The 5,207-nt window shown below is 43.7% G+C and overlaps 1 protein-coding gene across 1 annotated transcript in view; it reads left to right on the plus strand.

Annotated features, from left to right (window-relative positions):
- MEX3B (mex-3 RNA binding family member B) overlaps positions 1 to 4,912 on the plus strand; it is a 10,471-nt gene extending 5,559 nt beyond the window's left edge. The window contains exon 2 of the mRNA XM_003413865.4: positions 1 to 4,912. This exon is cut by the window's left edge and continues 4,133 nt beyond it. The gene's annotated coding sequence lies outside the window, so the exon portion shown is untranslated.
- The last annotated feature ends 295 nt before the right edge of the window (positions 4,913 to 5,207 follow it).

Consider the following 5,207-nt stretch of genomic DNA (forward strand, 5'->3'; position numbering starts at 1 on the left):
TCCTGCTTAAAAAAACAAAAACAAAACAAACCAGTTGCCATGGGATTGACTCCAACTCATGGAGACTCCATGTACCTCAGCATAGAACTGTGTGTGCTCTATAGGATTCTCAGTGGCCACGATCTCTTGGAAGTAGATTGCCAGGCCTTTCTTCCAGAGGGCTTCCGGGTGGACTCGAACCTCAAACCTTTTCATTAGCAGCCAAGCACACTAGCCATTTATACCACCAGGGACTCCAGCTCCTGATGAGTTAAGTTTACCTGGTGCTGTCTAAAGGCAGGATGCAGGTCTTAGGGATGGGAGGCAACAAAGGAATGGCCCTGCTTGGAAAATTTCTGGCATGATCTTCAACTCAGGCAAGGTCTCAGGCAGTGTTTACTCCCTTTTCTGCTCCCTCAAGGAGGTTAGCTGAGGCCTGGAAAGGAGAGATGTTATAAAGACCAGTCCCCCCGACCCCCTTCCTTTAGCTGTTCAGAAATACCTAGAACAGAACCAAGATTCTCTCTACACTTTCTCTAGTGGTGTAACTTTGTTTTCTTCTTTAACAAATGATTACAGATAATGCAAGGAAAAATCCCATTGGTTGCATTTCTCATGGGTTCTTATACATTCGTAAATGATTTTTGATGGCCCATGTGCTGCTTTGGAAAATTAAAAAAGATCAGATTTCGAGGCTGCTGACGTACCCTTGGATGGATGGCCTGTATGATCTGTATAGTGAGAGGTTCCCTTTGTGGACATGAAGTTTTGGGAATTCATTACTATAAAATTAGGCTTCTTGAAAGGGCAGACTGCTCTTTGACGCTGATCTCCCCTATAAGACCAAGGCCCTTGTCACCAGCAGGAGATATGGACACATGCTAGTTGTTATTATATGGCATTAGTTTTTGGTCCAGGTCAAGCCTTTTGTCCCATCCCCAGATCCCCCAAGTGGAGGTGACCACTGATTGTGGAGGCAACAGTCCTCAAGCTGGGGGGGTAAACGGTGCCACATTTATGCTCTCCCACTGCCAGCAGCTTCCCTCTCTACTTCTCCACCCCTCTGATTTCTGCCTCCTGCACTTGCTAACAGGCATCTCTTCCTAATTGCTGTTCCTTGATTTATTTCTTTCTTTTATGTAGATCAGTGATTCTCAACTAGGGATGATATTGACCCTCTCCCCCCATGGGGTATTTGGCAATGTCTGGAGGCCTTTTGGGATAGCGGTAACCAAAAGGTCGGCAGTTCGAATCCGTCAGCTGCTCCTTGGAAATGCTATGGGGCCGTTTTATTCTGTCCTATTTTTTTATAGGGTCAGTATGAGCGTGAATCCACTTGACGGCAATGGGTTAATGGGGGGCCTTTTTGGTTGTCACAACTCAGTGTGTGGGGAGGGTATTACTGGCATCTAGTGTGTAGAGGCCAGGTATGCTGCTAAACATCCCACATTGCACAGGACAGCTCCTAAACAGAGGATTGTCTGGCCCAGGGTTGTGAAGCCCTGATGTAGACAAAGCAAATGTATCTTCTTGGCTGTGGATTCACTACCTTGCAGTTGATGATAATGTTGACATTTAAATGCCTAAATGTTGGCCCTCAGTGGTGTTCCTGGATTACCCAGTGGCATCAGGAATCTCGTGGGAGAGGCCAAGGTTAATGTCTGAGCACCGCGGGTCACAACCAAAGGACTCTATTTATTCTCCAAAGAGTGGTAGATTGCAGCCAGTTAATAACAATAACACTTACATGGAATGTTCAGAGCACATTCACTCCCTTTCTTTCCTGTGATCCTTCCCACAACTATGATGTTATTGTGCCTATGTAGAGTAGCTGATTCTCAAATCTGGGTTTTCTAACTCCAGCTTGTGCCCTTTCTGCCTCTCAGGCTCCCTGTAGTTATGAGACAAATTTTATGGAGAAATTCTGGAAAAGATTCTCTGTCTGCAGCTCTTCCCCTTGCCATATTTCATGAACTCCTTAAAACCAAACCTTTCACTGTTGAGCTGATTCCGATTCAGAGTGACCCCACAGAACAGAGCAGGACTGCCCCATAGTTTTTCCAAGGCTGTAAATCTTTACAGAAGCAGACTGCTGCATCTTTCTTCCCTGGAGCAGCTGGTGGGTTTGAACCACCAACCTTGCGGTTAGCAACCAAGTGCTCAACTACTATGCCACCAGGACTCCTTTCATATTTTATTAGTTTCCCTTGTCCAATCAAAACTGGCTCTTGGCAAAGACACTCATCTTCAGTGAATTTCAGTTGCTAAATGATCTACAACTTTTATCTCTTAAGCTTTCTCTCTCCAAAAAAAAAATAAATATATTTGTCCCCTCTCAACGGGGTTTCAGGCCTGCTGGAAGTGGTTGTCCATAAAGCTTTTGTGGAGCAAGGTAATTGGGGAAGACATGGAGTTCATATCGACCACAGTCACTCTTTTTCACCTTAAGAAGGTCATTCTCTCTTTGGCTAAGGAACAAAGGCACTTTTAATGCTGACCCCCTTCATTTTGCCTTCCTCTTTTCCCCTGGCCCAGTCAACCTGACTTTGACCCCTAGAGCAGCTTAAAGTGCCAAAGGGTCTCTATGCCCACTGTTAAGTGCAACCTGCTTTCCAGAAACGGTAGGGAGGGAGAGAGGTAAGCCTGGCCCAGTGAATGTGGATGATTGCTATAGTTCACTGGGTCCTCACCATGAGCAGGCACTGTGCAAACAGGTTTACACACATTAACACAACCCAATGGAGTAAAGCCAGTTGACACCAAGTTGATATTGCATACAGTAGGTATGAGCAAAAGGAGCCCTCGTGATGCAATGGTTAAGTGCTTGGCTGATAACTGAAAGGTTGGAGATTTGAGCCCAACCAGCAGCTCCGCAGGAGAAAGAACTGGTGATCTGTTACTGTAAATATTACAGCCTAGAAAACCTTATGGGGCAGTTGTACCCTGTCACGTAGGCTTGCTATGAGTCGAAATCAACTCCTCGGCACTCAGCAACAAACAACAACAAGGTATGAGCAAACCCATTTCAAAGATCAGGAAATGGTAGTACAGAACAATTAAATGACTTACCTAAGTTCACACAGCCAATCAACTCTGGACCTAGGATTCCAGCCCTGGGTCTTCCTAAATCCAAAGCTGATATCTTTACCACTTAAGAAAAATGGCCTTTGTAGGAAGTATTTTCAGGAGAAGTGAGCACTCATTCATCACAAAATAGTTAACCATGGGAGTGAAATTCCTTTCTTAGTGGTAAGTGTAATTAACTTGAAAAATAGAGCAGGGCCCAGTTGCTGTACTGATTCCAGGCCTCACGCCACCACCACCACGGGGAACCAAGAACAAGAGTAGCACCTTAGGGGCACAGAGGCATTTTTGTGAAATTTATTCCAAAGCCTTGTCATGTCTTGATTGTTGTGTGACCAGTCGAATATTGACCATTAAGCTAATTCTGTAATATATCCTTTCCAGGTTGACAAAAGAAAAAAAATTAGCATTTGATGAGGATAAAATTGCTACAGAATGCTCTCCAAAAGGAAAGCCCCATAAAAATGTCACATGAACTGATTTAGTCAATGGCTAAAAGGTGCCAAAGCCCTGGCTGAAAAGTGAAATGTAGTCAATTGTCTGGCCTCTAGAATGCCAAGCACTTTGTTTGACTGTTTTTCATTCCCTGTCTCCCATGGACTTTGTTTCCTAGGACATTTCTTAAATGTTGTAGGATCTGATCCTGGTCTAAAAATGGCATTATGGGTGCTGCCCACCCCGTAAATCTTTAGTGCTGGTTCCAACTATATCAAGTACAGGTTTTCACTGAAGGGGTGGGTGAAGCAAATGGCAGCATTGTCACTCAGTTGGCTGATGCATGTGGCAAAGCGAAATGGTGTACCGACCTCTGGAGTTATCAGACCTGCTTAGATCTACTTTCAGGCTTACATGCTACCTTCTACCTCCTTCCACAGTAGCAACTGCCAGAATCTTTCAAAATTGTTTGTTGACCTGTCTTCTTCCCACTTGCCTGAGAATGCCTTGAGGGCAGGGGTCTCATCCTTCTTCCATCTCTGTGTCCCCAACACCTGACACAGAGCCAGAGCCACAAAGGTGTTCAATACATGCTTGTCAAATTCATGAAAAGGGTGTTTTGCTTGAATTGAGTTAAGGTCATCAGTTCAATCGACTCTGAGGAGTGGGGTACCTCAGTCCAGTGGACTGGGAGGAGCTTGGGCCCTCAGTCCAGTTCACTGTGAGTTGCTGCCAACAACCATGTCAATGAACTTGGAAGCAGATCCTCCTCAGGCTGAGTCTTCTGATAAGACTGCAGCCTTGGCCAACACCTTGACTGCAACCTCGTAAGAGGCCTTGAGCCAGAGGCACCTAGCTAAGCCATGCTCTGATTTTGACCCACAAGAACAGTGAAATAATAGTTTGTTGTGCCTTTAAGTTTTCCAGTAATTTGTTGTGCAGCAACAGAAAATTAATATGGATCCGCAATTAACTGTTCAGCCGTGTTTCACTCTTGGATTATTAGACTGGCTTTTGGAGGTGTTGAAGGAAAATGGGCTTTGCCACTTACTAGCTGTGTGACTCAGGAAGTTGCTATACTTTCCTATGCCTCAGTTTTAACATCTATAAAACAGGGGTAATAATAGTTGCATACCTCAAAGAGATTGCTCTGAGGGGCATTTAGAATAACTCATGGCATATGGTAAATTCTGTCTATCATCTGCCTATCCTATCACCTGTCTGTTTGCAGTTTAGAAGGCTCCCTATATGTCCACCAATAGGGGATGATTAGTTAAAGATCATCATATACATCTTAGGCAATTTTGCAGAATGCTGTTAAAAAAAATGAAACAGATGAGTTCATGCTGATATCAGACAACCTTCAATATGTACTATTAAGAGGAAGAAAAGATGAATTACAGTGTATATAGTATGCTACATTTATATAAAAATTGTATATATATTCATACATACAAATATAATTGCATATACATAGAAACTGTGGGGTTGCCTCTGGGGAGGGAGACTGAGCGCCAGGGGTTCAGGAGCTGGAGAGACTTTTCGTTGTCATCCTTCTGTACCATTTGGATTAAAAAAAAAATCATAGATATATTAAAAATAAACCTATTCAAAAACATTTTTAAGTGCTAGGCATGATAAACTCACACACATGAATGACTGACTGAATGAATAGCTAGCTAGGTAGATAAGTAGATAGATAAGGGAGA

Source organism: Loxodonta africana, chromosome 13 (assembly GCF_030014295.1).
Source record: "Loxodonta africana isolate mLoxAfr1 chromosome 13, mLoxAfr1.hap2, whole genome shotgun sequence".
Lineage (NCBI taxonomy): Eukaryota > Metazoa > Chordata > Mammalia > Proboscidea > Elephantidae > Loxodonta > Loxodonta africana.